Raw genomic sequence first — 14,551 nt, 5'->3', positions numbered from 1 at the left:
CTGAAAGGTTTTTGTTAGACTTACACTGGGGTGCTCCTTTGGGTAGGGACCGAGGTATACCTCTTTGAGGGCTCTAATTAGTGTGAAACACATGTCAGGAGTTACTGTTAATCATGTCAGGTTGGCTTGGATGGTATTTACCAAAAGCCAGAGCTGTAATTGTTGCCGCTGATGTTGAGTGCTCTATACGGGAGCTGCTTTCCACCTAAATTTGAGAACTACCCAGGGTTCCCTGCTTCTTTATTGATTAATTTATGCAGCACTGTATTTCTGAACGTGTTTTGTTTAGAATTAAACTGTGTGCCCCCCTTGGGTAAGGACAGAGGTATACCTCGCTGACGGCTCTAATGAGAGTGACAGGGGTTGCTTTTGATCAGGTCAGGTTGGTTTGGATGGTAGTTTACCAAAAGCCGACGCTGTAATGTTGAGCCTGGACTGGTAAAGGGTTTTTGGGCCATTTTACAGCTCGGCACGCGTAGCAATGTGCTAATCCTATGCTTAATGACTTTGCGGCTGAATTGGCAAAGTCGGTGCCCCATTTCGATCTGAGATCCTATGCCTAAAGACTTTGATATTAAAACAGACATTGTAAGTGGGGTTAGGGGTAGGCAAGTGGGGCTATGCCACTGAGAAACCCTTAGCTGTATCCCATGCAATTGCAGGGCAGAACCTATGGTACAGGGGTAGTACATAGGGGCTATGAGTGGTTTTTGCAATGATAGGATTAGTTCCCTCACTGTGGTGCTGGGATTTCTGATCTCAGGGACGATGTTGGGAAGAGAAATAGGGACATAGGTTCACCAGTAGATTGCTAATTAATTGACAACACCATGCAGTCACCGAACAATGTTCTTACTGGACAAGACGTCCCAACAATGTTCTTACTGCACACGTCATGGCCAGTAAGCTTCATTAAGAATTTGGGGGCCTGTGTCAAAAGCCATTGGCACCATGTGCTGGTACACTACCAAGTATGTGTTGTCGGACTTCGGGTTTACCGTTAGCATCAGCCTGGCTAGGAATGTACTTCACTGCGGCATAATTGTTTGATAACCATGAATGCACTGTGTCACTGCACTTCACACTGGGAATGCATCTGGCGCTAATCTTAGCTAAGACTTAGCATGTGAGGGCAATGTAATACAGGCACGTGTACTGCAGTTATCGTCAGGAAGCCAGAAACACTAATCGTTTGTGTTTGTCTTTTCCATTTATGTATGGCCGGGTCCATGGCGGATATCCGGGAAGTGCTCCACACAGCAACAACTGCAGGAATGGCAAGCAACGACGTCAAGTGTGATGGGCGATCGATCAAGGACTCAGGAGGTGCAACACTGGGTTGATTGTTTATTGGTGTGTTAACCCTAGATTTGGCTGGCCGCAGTAATGTAGCGAGTTGTTGCTTCACATAAGATGGCGGTATGTTCCTTATCAGGAAAATATATTTCTACAATAACGGCACCTGTGCTCGCAGGGCCACCGTGGTCGTCATAGTATAGTCATAGGTTACCAATTGGTAGGGCCAACGATAGTAATGTGGCAGTGCACAGGGGTGTGCCTGGCCAGCCTGGCCAAACCCAGGAGTAATAGGCCTATGCAACACCTCAGCACCCCTTGTCGGGGAGCTGGACTCTGCCTTTACGGGGGCCAGAGCTCCCAGTTGCCATTTTAGTAGACACAGCGCGTTTGGGGACTTTCATAGTAAGGAGGTAGACATACACCGACGGGTAGCCTTTTTCAGTTGCACTGACAGTGGGTGGCAGCATCAGGAGCGCCGTGTCTTATCGGGCGCAGTGTAATGCCATTTAATTAAGGCACCTTTCATTTCCCTGAATCAGTCAGCCCTAGCATAATAAGCACGCATTTTGAGGGGTGGGCCTGAATGAACAGGTACACCAGGACGCCTGGGTAGAAGGGGGTCGACATGTCCATACTCGGGGTACACCCAGGCGCAGACATTTCAGATCTCCCGAAGTGTGGAAGCGAGTCTGTGAGGCCATATTGTGCCCATGGAAGCAAATACCTAGTAAGATCCCCCGCCATCCCAACAGTAGTGAGGCTCGTTAATTGCAGACCATAGCCCAGGGGTGCATCTGGGGGGTGTTGTGCTTCTTGAAAGACGGCGTCCATTTGTACACATCTGGGGGGTGAAACCAATGCAGATAAATTGTTCTTGCCTACGAAAGGGAGTATAGGGACAAGATATGATCTTGCAAGGAGTTGGGCTAAACATATGAGGGCTAAGTGTGAGAATTTAAGGTTAGGGCATGACCTTTCAGTGTAGGAGGGTAGGGGGGGCCAGATAGTCGGTCAACTACGCTGTCCTGTGGCGGTAAGGTCATGATTGGTGAGCAGTTAATTTAAGGTCCTTAGGGGGGCGGCGCCATTCTCGAATGGGGTCGCCCAAAGGGAGAGACAAGTGGTCTCTCATAGAACTCCAGGGACAGGTACAGCCTGTTGGGTACATGGGTGCGGGGGAGACAGTCACGCTTTCTCTAGGCTCTTTGGCCACCCTGCACCTGCACAATGACGCCAGTAAACGACGCAGAGATGCAAGGGCCCCCTTTAATGGAGTTAATGGCGCGTACGGGGTAACCGGGGGACCAAAGTACCCTCGCGGTAAGCGGGCCCTCTGCGCATGCGCACTTTGACAGAGGTGCGTGGTTTAATAGGGCGTACGGGGGTAACCGGGGAGGAGATGGGCCCCCACGGTAAACGAGCCCTCCTGCGCACGGGCACTGCTTCAGGAGGGCGTGGTTTAGTGATAAGGATCTGACACCAGTTATTGACCTTGCCGTAGGCCCAAATAGGTATGCAAAAAATTAACTACTGTATAATGTGAATTGATATGTTAGTTTCGGATAGGAAATACCTTGTACTAGAAATATGTTAAAGTTAGCCATCTGAATACCTGTATATATCAATTGTAACATTTTTTGCGTAATTGTGTAAATATTGTTTATTTCAATTTTTGATTTATTTTGTATATTTTAATAAATACGGCCGGGTGGTCGAAAGATCCACCGCCTTCCAAAGAAAGCCCTCTCACGTCCTGTTAATAATGTTTTGTTGGTTAACGGAAGGGTGGGGGTCCTCCGGCAGTCCCTGGTCATATGGAAAGGCGGGGCCGTCATCGGTCCTGTCGCACGTATGGCGGGGCGCACCGGCCCCCACTCTCCCCGGGTTCCCTGGTAACCCGGAAGTGATTGAGTCACTTCCGGGCCACAAAGGGAACAAAGGACAGGCCGGCTAGATCCGGCCTGGCCTGCGAGGGGTTTAAAGGCAGTGCAGCGCAGGAGTCGGCCTCTTTGACTCCTGCACGCCACGGCCTGCCCCTTCCAGCCTCTAGGAGGCTGTAATTAATTTTCCCACCCACCATCCCCTAAAGCAGATGATTGTTATTGTGTGTTATGAAGGTTTTCATAATTTGGTTATAAGTGTTTATGTATGACAAAGTGTCTGATTAATATGTTTTGTTCCTTAGAACTTTCTCCCGTTTTCAGGTCATCAATCGTCGTATTTATTACTATGCCTTGGTCAGGCGGTAAGGTCATGATTGGTGAGCAGTTAATTTAAGGTCCTTAGGGGGGGCGGCGCCATTCTCGAATGGGGTCGCCCAAAGGGAGAGACAAGTTGTCTCTCATAGAACTCCAGGGGCAGGTACTTGGGTACATGGGTGCGGGGGAGACAGTTACGCTTTCTCTAGGCTCTTTGACCACCCTGCACGTGGACAATGACGCCAGTAAACGGCGCAGAGATGCAAGGGTCCCCTTTATTGGAGTTAATGGAGCACATGGGGTAACCGGGGGACCAAAGTACCCTCACGGTAAGCGGGCCCTCTACGCATGCGCACTTCGACAGAAGGGCGTTGTTTAATAGTGCGTACGGGGGTAACCGGGGAAGGGATTTGCCCCCACGGTAAACGGGCCCTCCTGTGCATACGCACTCCTTCGGGAGGGTGTGGTTTAGTGATAAGGATCTGACACCAGTTATTGACCTTGCCGTAGGCCCAAATAGGTACGCAAAAAATTAACTATTGTATAATGTCAATTGATATGTTAGTTTCGGATAGGAAATACAGTGTACTAGAAATATGTTAAGGTTAGCCATCTGAATACCTGTATAGATCAATTGTAACATTTTTTGCGTAATTGTGTAAATATTGTTTATTTCAATTTTTGATTTATTTTGTATATTTTAATGAATACGGCCGGGGGGGTCGAAAGATCCCCCACCTTCCAAAGAAAGCCCTCTCATGTCCTGTTAATAATATTATGTTGGTTAACGGAAGAGTGGGGGTCCTCTGGTAGTCCCTGGCCATATAAGGTAGTGTTCGGGAACCGGTTAAAAAGGCAGGAAAGAGAGTTACGCTCTACTTGCCGGCTTTTTCCTTCCTCCCGACCCACCCCAAAAAGCATTCCTGTACCTGTGTGACCCACGCTTCTTCAGGAACGTGGCTGGGCGTAGCACGGTGTCCTTGGCCTCCTGGCTCTCCCGGTCTTCCTGGTTCTGTAGTAGCGGTTATCTGGAGCAGTCGTTTATCCTCTGACGTGCCCGTTTGCTGTCTCGAGGCCTCCATGAACACTTCTCTTCCGCGTCTTCCGGCTTTTGGGCTCTCCTCGTCCCGACTTTGAACTTCCGCTATTGGACCGGGAAGGATGACGTCAGGCTCATGTCGGCGTCTTCTGGGAAAGTATTCCAGTTAAAGGGACCAGGTCTTGCAGAAGGGGCATCCACAGCATGTGTGATGTTTCGTTCTACGGTCCAGTCATCCGGCTGGAAAGAGAGGAGAGGTGTTGGAATCTTGACAATAACAAAAAAGGGACATGCAATTAATCTGCTGTTTCATCATCTGTGAAGTCAACTATAAATGACAAATAATTTTGCAATTTCCAAATATCTTTAGGCCTGGATGTGAATGGCTGTAGAGAAGCATATAATTCAGAATTAGTGTCAAAGAAGGACAAGCCTTTCAGCCAGGCTTCTACTGTGGGAAGGGTACAAGTTCCCCAATGATGGGAAATTTGTTGTTTGTCTAACAGTAGAGCTATAGAAGTAAAATGGCATAGTCACTGTGGTAGGGGCTCAACATACCCCAATATAGCCACAAGAGGGCCAGCAGAGAGTGGTCGCTCGATCACAAGAGGTAGAGTGGAGAAGATATCCTTCCAAAAGGATGCTATAATCACACAAGTCCATGTCAGATGGGAGAAGTCTGCAAGATCTGTCTGACATTTTGGGCACTTATGGGATCTAGTGGGATCAAAGTACGCCAGCGCTTCAGGGGTGTAAGCTCTGTGGAGGTATTTATAATGCAATATCTTATGCCGGTAATTACCTGAAATGAGTTTAGTCTGCATACAGAAATAATACCAAATCTTGTTCAAAATAGGGGCACCTAGATCGCATTCCCACGCAGCACTGGCTATCTCTGCTCCAGCAGGTTTCAGCTGTAAGGAAGTATGGTATAGTTTAGAGACTAAGTGACCACTGTCTAGGGATGCAATCATTATTGTAAGAGGCTGAAAATCTTTAGGTTCCGTCGGGTAAGTAGGCAGCACAGCATGTAATGTGCAATGCAAGGATGAAACATGAATCTGTCAATAGTGGACAATTGTCCTTCCTTGACCATAGTAGAACTCGGCTTGAGCATACCATCTATAAACAAGTCGTCTGCAACCCGCACTGTGGACACCAAGGGTGCACTGTACAATTTTCTCACAAGTGAGTGGAAGCCAAGGGTAGCTTATATGTGGAATGTGTGGGGAATATAGAGCCTCTCCACCAAGGTAGCGTAAAAGTTTACATCATACCCAGCTAATAGTAGCAAGGGTCTGTATTGTATTTGGGATCAAGGGGGAGCCCTTGGAGCAGTATGGTAGCAAGTGGAAGATGTGGTAATTGTGCCCTTCCTGGTTTAAGGAATGGGAGCAGGGTATCTGGGTGATACCAGTAGTAAGCGTAATGCACTTGGGTTGCACAAAAATAACGTTGGAGCTCAGGGACTCAAAATCTGTTGCAATCATAGGGAAGCATAAGGACTTACCAGCAAATGCAAGGCTAGGAGCTGGCCCATACACGCCGAATGAGCAACCCTCACAGAGAGGTGAAAAAACTGTGTGTAAGGGCAATGGGAATGTTTAAAAAAAGATAAAGAAAGTGGGGCAACACAACCATTTTAATGATTGCTATACGCCCAGCCATGCCCTGGTGGAGTTTAATCCACTTTTCCACCTGTGTTTAAGTTTCGCAAAATCAGGCCCATAGTTGCGACGGATAACCTCTGAGTGCGCCCTGTGGATATAAATGCCCAAATACTTGGCGGAACCTGTGCACCACTTCAGGGGGAAATCAAGTTTGCAATGCAAAGTGGCACTGTGTCAAGGCACAGTGGCAAGGCACAGTGGAACAACTCGGACTTGCTCCAGTTGATATGTAAACCGGAGAACAACCCAAATTGCTGCACCTAGCTTACAAAGGAGGTAAATTGACTGTGGGGTCAGGGATGAACAACATAATATCATCTGCATAAAGACAAGCTAATAATGTCCCATGTGGAAATCTAAGGCCCCTATGGAGATGATTTTCCTGCAGATGGTGAACTAAAGGGCTATGCCAATTATAAATACCATGTGTTAAAGAAAAGGGTTCTATGAGTGTACCATTGAGGCGTAACCGGGCCAATGGGTCTTGGCAAAGCAGACAATTTAATTTACAAAAGCCATTAGGCATGCCTAGTTTTGTCAATGTGGCATGGAGGAAGGACATTTGAGTGAATTGAATGCCTTTTTGGCATCTAGTAGCGCAACTACCGAGGGGACACTGGGAGAGATTTGGCTGATCACTGTGAATAAAGTACAAAGATTGATTGAAGTGGAATGGTGTGGTATGAAGCCAGATTGCATGCGGAAATTATATGATCTATCATTAGAGAAAACGGGTAGCTAGAACCTTAGCTGGTATTTTAGTGTCAAAATTTATGAGATACTGGATGGCATGAGGTGCAGTGGAACAGAGGCTTGTTCGGCTTAAGTAAGACTGTAATGACAACCTCTCATAATGTAGGGGGAGAGAGCCACATTCAAGAGATTCAGCATACATATCTAGTAAATATGGGACCTGTAGCAGTTTATAAGCTTTGTAAAAGTCGCCAGTGAACCAGTCAGAGTCTGGTGCTGTAGATCCATTCAGGGGGTTCTATGGCCTGTGAGACTTCCTCACATGTAATGGGGGCAGCAAGGAATTGCTGTTGGCTGGCCTCGAACCACACCATGGCAATTTCAGACAGGCAGTTGGATAGAGCCTTTTCACCAGGGCCAGAGCAAGACATGTAAAGCGCCTTATAGTAATTGGTAAAGTCTGCCAGAATGGAGGCATCATCGCCAAAATCAGTGCTATCCAGTCGCTGCAAATGAGTAATAAATGTGGGTTGATATGGGGATGAAGCAAGTGAGCCAGCGTACGGCCAGGGCACTCACCCTCACCATACCGATGCCCCCTTGCTTATTTTCCCAGGAAGGCTACTTCCCTTTGGGAATGGTTATAAAACTCATGACTTTATTTTGATTTATTGTGAATCTGATGGGCTTGTGAGACTCCCCCATCGGTAGAGTCTAGCACCCGGAGCTTGTCCTGAATCTTACTTAGATCAGCCCGGATAGCGCGAAGCACCCCTGCATGCGTCAAGATACACAGTCCCCTCACAGAGGCCTTAAAAGGCCTCCCATAGAGTAGAGTGGCTCTCAACAGAACCAACATTAATGGAAAAAAGTTCTCAAAGGCCTCTCGAACTTCAGAGTGAAAGACCGCATCAAATAATGTGTTAGAAGGAAATCACCTCTGACAGACCACAGGGACCTGTATTGGTATGTGTAATGTGAGTAACACAGGAGCATGATCCGACAAGGTGTGGGGGAAGTGCGCAATAGTATGTAACCATAGGAGAACGCCTTGAGTCATATACCAATGATCAATGCAAGTCCACATATTTTGAGAGGCAGAGTAAAATGTATATTCGCGTCGCCACTGGAATTTATGACTTCATGCGTCTGCCAAATAAAATGTATCAAGAAGGTTGGTAAAGGTCTGTAAAGAGTGGTATTTAAAAATCGATTGGTGCATATACATATTTGACTAGTAGCATTGTTTGACCCGCCAGCTGCCCCATCTCAAATAAGTATTGACCAGCGGGGTGCTAGGTAGTCTGCGTCAACTAAAAGGGGACACCACTATGTATCAAGATGCACACCCCTTGCGAATAAGAGCTATAGTGAGAGAAATAGCGATGCGTGTCCCAGGAGGAGGGAAACCTACAGTCTAGTCCTCGAGCCAAATGCGTCTCTTGAAGGAGGGCTACCTGAACCCTATGGGGTATAAATAAGAAAGGACCTGTTTCCATTTTTGGAGATTGTTCAAACCTCTAATATTCCAAGTCATGCAAGAGAGTGGTGACACTGTGTCTCTACTAGTCACTTAGGGCATAATATTGAGAAACAGAATTACATGTGAAGAAAACTGATAGGGGTAGATTCAATGGGTCTGATTCACAAAGGTAAATTGAGATGAAAGTCTTACTTTACAACTTTTGATAGTCACAAAAGACATTTACTTCTTGTAAATGCCCTTAATGAATACCAAAAGTTGAACTTTACATCTTTCGATAATCACAAAGGGCATTTACAAGTAGTAAATGTCCTTTGTGAATACCGAAAGTCATAAAGTCAGACTTTTGTCTCATTTTACCACAGAAATAGCAAGGCTTCAAAACGAGACAATTCAACCAAACAATCAATAGACATCCCTCCCACTCCAGCCAAAATAAGGGCTGGAGATCCAAATAGTCACCAAAAAGAGCAAAAACATAAACATTGTGGTGTACACTATAGGGGGGGGAGGGTGACAACACCCGGATAAGCAAAGCTCTGAAGGGACAATAATTGAAAATTGGCAAAGGTCATTGAACAGATACAATGCAATTCACTGTGTAAACAATTGGCATGGGCCTACAGAGGCATCACATAATGTATAACAAGCTGCAGCTGACTGCACTCACAGAGTATCAAAGTGTATAGAGCAATTTACGATAAATGAGTTCCGAGAGAGGTGGGCACCAGGTCTGCAGCAGCCACAGCACCCTTGTTAGTGCTAGGTGGGGAGTCACGAGAAGGCTTCTTTCAGAATCATTCAGGGTCTGCAGGAGTGTTGAAAATAGAATGCTGACCCTCAAGTTCCACCCAGAGGCATGCAGGGTAGAGCATTCGGTATTTTAGTCCCATCTTTTGGAGGGTGCACTTAACATCCGTAAAATTGCGCTGTGCCTTTTGGACCAATGAGGTGTAGTCAGGATATAGGAAACTTTGAGAGCCCTGGTATTGCAGAGAACCCTTGTCTCAAGCCATTCGGAGAGCAGTGTTGCAGTGTTGGAGCGCAAAATTATCAGTAAAGAAGCTCCTGTCGAAAAGCTCTGCTAAGAGGTGTTCCAAAAAGATATGCAATCACCCGTTGGTGGATTCCAATATATCAGCTATAAAAATATTGTTATTACAAGATCTCGCCTCCAATTCCTCGTTATTGGCTGCAGTAGTCTTGATGATACGCTTTACTCGCTGAAGTCGCTTCATTTTGTCAACATTGCCATCTTCAATCTCCGAAATTCTGTGTTCCGCACCATCGAGCCTCACATTATAAAGGTCAAGCCGCCCAGATATGTCATCGAAATGTTGTGTAAGGGTGTCAAATCTGGAGTCTATAGATTTAAAACCAGCTCTAAGTCCAGCCATAATTGCAGCCGTGCCATCTGACGAAGGGTCTGCCATTGTATGTTCCGAGGCACTAGTGGTTCGAAGTTAAGTTGTTTCTGCATGGGATCACCACGTCCCATTGTAGGAAAAACGCTGGTTTTTCAGAGGAAAGAGCGCTGGAACCAGCCATAATAGTAGGCAATGCGTAGAAGAGCAGCCAAGCGCAAGACTGTAGAGGGGAACCGGAGAGGCAGCGGGCACAGAGGTGGCAGATGGAACACCAATCAATGGCCCTCAATAGTGCCTGATTCAGCAAGAAAGAAAGAGCACCCAGAGTCAACACGGCACTATGACGCAGCAGTGGAGAGCACTCTATAAGGGGAGAACCACAGTGTAGAGAGTCATTGGGTCAGCCTGAGCCACTAAATGTGAGAAGTTGGAGGCAAGCGAGGAATGAAAGAAGCATATCTCAGCTCCAGAGGCACACAATTAGGCCTCCCAGCTTGCCCCCACTATGGGTCTGGGAACGGCTCCAAGACATCAAATAGGTAAGAAAGCAAAGGTAAGGGAAATCTGCCCGCAGGTCCCAGTAATAATAGTGTTAGGGCTAGCCAGCAAGTTTGCCAGGCCAAGCAAAGGGGGGGCAGAGATCCCAATGCAGCCAGAAGGTATCGTCCACTGTAGCCTATTTATTTGCCGCCACACATGCAGACTCAGCCAGTCCCTAGCTCTATGTGATGTCACCACCTGGCGAGTGGTCACTGAGAATCTTACACAGGGGGTCCTGAACGTCTCTCACAGTCCACTGCATCAAATGGGGCCGGCTGGCATCCCTGACAGCACAGCAGGCCCGGAGCAGCCCAGACAGCGGCCGTGACCCCGAATCCTTTGTGCTGAAAAACAGTCGGAACCAAACCTGGACCTCCTCAGCAGATGAGGTCTTGTCCGGTGCTTCCCCACTGTAATCCCTGGCTACGGGATGCAAAGTGTGCTGCGGGCCTGCCCTCAGATTCGTCCACTGGCCCTGTTCCCCTGGGGCCTCCAACGGCCGCGTTAGGCTGTGCATCTGGCCCGCCAGGGAGAACGTTATACGGGCACCACAGTCAGCCACAACCCCACAATCTCAGTCCTTAGCAGGGGCAGGCAGGGTCTGGCAGGTGAGGTGTGGCCATTTGTAGGGATGGGTTGCTCAATGACAAATATGACAGGCTTTGGTCAGTGGAGCTTGAATGCCGTGCAACCATCTTGGCCACCGGCTTGGTACCCCATGCCCCCCCCCCCCTCCCCCACAGAGCTGACTTCTTAGAGGAAAGAAAACACAGTAAGCTCTTTGGGCCCAATTCACAAAGGTAAAGTTATATCAAAAGTCTAACTTAGACCAAAAGTCTAACTTTACTACTTTTTGGTACTTACTGAGAGGCTTACTAGTAGTATCGTTATTCCTGCAGAGGCAGAATCTCAGCCCAAGTGCAGAACCTCCACACTAGGGGCAAATCTCTGCATTCATGGCGGCAATTAAAAAACCTTTTGCCGATGGTATGAGAGCGGTGTCTGATTGGATGGCCTCCAATTGTCTCCAATGCAACGTGGGCAAAACGGAGGTCATGCTGTTTGGGGAGGCCCCTCTTTTGTAGTCACCTGAATGGTGGCCACTGGATTTGGGGCCGGTGCCATCCCCCAAACAGGCAGTAAAGAACCTTGGGGTGTGACTAGACCAGGCACAGTTGCTAAAAGAGCATGCAAACCAGGTAACCGGGTCCTGTCTCCGGGTCATTGGACTGAGGCGTGTGTTCCCGTTCCTGCCTGATAGTTACAGAAAGACTCTGGTCCAGACCCTTGTGGTTAGTAGGCTGGACTACTGTAACGGCCTCTTTATATCTGCCACTGAGGAACAGCTTAGCAGATTACAAGTGGCCCAGAACACCGCGGCAAGACTGGTCCTTAATGCTCCTGCCAGATCCCCCTCGCGCCCTCTTCTTGACAAACTCCACTGGTTGCCCGTTCGGCAACGCATCAAATTCAAAATTTGCTGTACAATACATAATAGCCTTTTTGGCTTGGGCCCAAAATATCTGGCTGAAAAATGTAATCTTTATAGTCCTGGTCGTTCTTTGCGTTCTAGCAATCAACTGCTGCTTCAGGTCCCTCATGTTAGGAAGGTTAGACAAGGAGGCCGAGCACTATCCTATAAGGGCCCCAAACTACAAATTACCAGACCTTTAGGAAATCTCTCAAAACCCATTTGTTCTCGACATCTTAAAAAAAAAACAGTACAGCGTACCTTTTTCTATGTTTTGGGCACTATAGCTGAAGCACAAGCGCGGAGATACCCCTCCGGGGGCCGAGTCCTGCGCTATATAAGCAAATAAATAAATAAATAAAATAAATACCCTTACTCGGGGCGGACCACAACACAGTGAAATAACAGGGCAAACATTGGTATATGTCACAACACATATGTCTAGATTCACACATCATGAGATATATGACTGTGAGACCTGCCATCTTTTGACGTGTTTCCCCTATCATTTTGCTTTCTGACCTCCTGGTTTTGACTCTGTTTTTGCTGGTTTAGAGTCTCTGCACACTCTCTCACTGCTGACCAGTGTTAAAGAGCAAGTGCTCCCATTGTAAATTTTGTTTGTGGATTGGTGTTGCCATGTTTGTCTTATTTGATTTACTGCGAAGTCCCTAGTATAATACACTGTGTGTGCCCAGGGTCTGTTAATCAAATGCTGCTCGTGGGCCTGCAGCACTGGTTGAGCCACTCACACAAGCAGCCATTCAAAGGGTTCTCAGACTTGCCACTGCAGTACCTGCACGCAGTTGTGACTGCTGTGTTGACCTGGCAAGTGCACCCACATGCCAGGCCCCAAACCTTCCCTTTTCTTACATGTCAGCCACCCCTCAGGTAGGCCCAAGATACCCCCATGGAAAGGGTGAGGTGTTGGTGAAAGATAGGACATGTACTGGTGTGTCTGACATGTCCTGATAGTGAAATGCAGTGTATTTTGTTTTTTCACAATAGAAAGGCTATGTGATTGTGAAGCAAAACCTTTTTCACAACTGAATTTTATCTCAGCGGCAAGCAATATTTCCAAAATACATCCCGGTGATGGCAAGACACTGATGGATTTTAGTCACTAATTCTCAAAATCTCAAAGGGACAAATATTGTACATTTACCAAAACACCGCAAAATCAATTACATTGTCATGATTAATTTCTTTCTTCTCTGCCGAGTTTGCTTGAGGTGGAAAAGTGTTAAAGATCCTCGAAGCTTTGAGGTGAAAATTGTCTTTCATGCATTTATGCATGCTTACATCTCTGTAGCAACCGAAAAATAACCTGAAGAGCTCTAAATATTTTAGTATTTCCACATAAGATAAATGTACTTCCAGTGAATCTCAAGTGAACTCATCTACTATAGTGGGTCGTTGCCTTGACATTCCAGCATGGATCCAGCCACCCTGGACCTACATTGGGAATTGCTGGTCAATATATGTATTAAAGAGTTCTTATATGGGGCAGTGGGTGCAATCTGCTCAGCACCCCTTATTAAAGGCACACAGTGCCACAGTGTTGCTCCTACACTCCACCCTCCCAACTTAAACCACAGCACTTAAAGTTGACCCTCCCCTTCCATGAGGCTTCGCCCTTTGGCCTGTCTTATCAGAGTTTTACAACTGTTTGCGACGTTCCACGCCTTAAGATTTCATTGTGTGTAGGTGTATTGTTTGCCATCTTGGTTTTATGGTATATGTACAGTGTGTTTATCTATGATGACGCGTTTCAAATGTATGCCTCTTTAACATGAAAGTGTATTCACTGTGGAGATTTGCGTGTATGTCAATTAGTTTAAGGGACGAGTGACTTTAAAATTGGTAATATAAACAAATTCCAAAGTTTATAAGGTTAGTTCAAATACTGTACTTCACCTACCCTGGGGATAAGAAAGAAATGTCCTCAGATTCGAGGAACAGGAACTCTTAACCTCGCCACAGATTCTCACCCAATCCGGCCAGCAGTGTAGTAGTGCATGCAGGGATATGTAGTTCATAGACTGAGCATACAAGTATAAGCAGAAGCCATTAAGGAGAGTAGCAATGCGTAATATCCGGTCTGACTCCTCAGCTCTGATGTTATTTCAAAGGTATTGGTCCGAGGTGCGACTAGCTCCAACTTCAGCATCAGAGGCAATGGACTGACTCATGACCGAGCTTGCACTTCAGAGGCAAAACTGTCACGTGACTGACTTTTCTTCAACCTCCTCATGAGGTGGGCTAAGATTCACACTAATCAAAAAAGCAACTTTACCCCCACCTACTAACTTTTCGGATCGAAGACAAAACAGTGTGTCAACTTTGCATCTCTCTCCCACACCCTTCCACTCAAACTACATTGTGTGCATATGCATATATGAGTAATGCTTCTAGTTTAAAAGCCCGGAATCATTGAAATGTGCTACTTATTGTAGGTAGTGCACAGGGCTCTAAGTGGGATGAAAAAAACTGGGGGTTTCTCAAAGGGGCGTGGTCAATGTAATTAAGGGCGTGGCTTAAAAGCACATAAGTTAAAAATCTGTGTTTAGCACAGTGTGCCACCCGGCTTGTATTTGGCTGTTCCTGACATTGCGTACAAGAAGTCACATCATACCTACAAGTCAGGACTATTGGCTTTGTCAATGGTTGCTAGTTGCCTAAGATAAAAAAGCAGCAACTATGGCTTGTATAGAATATTGAAAAAACTTCCACTTAAAGCCCTGTGACATCACGACAAGGTTGCTGCTCCTGAGATTCAAAAAGAGAAGGG

This window comes from Lissotriton helveticus, chromosome 9 (assembly GCF_964261635.1).
Source record: "Lissotriton helveticus chromosome 9, aLisHel1.1, whole genome shotgun sequence".
NCBI lineage: Eukaryota > Metazoa > Chordata > Amphibia > Caudata > Salamandridae > Lissotriton > Lissotriton helveticus.
This window is presented reverse-complemented; position numbering follows the sequence as displayed.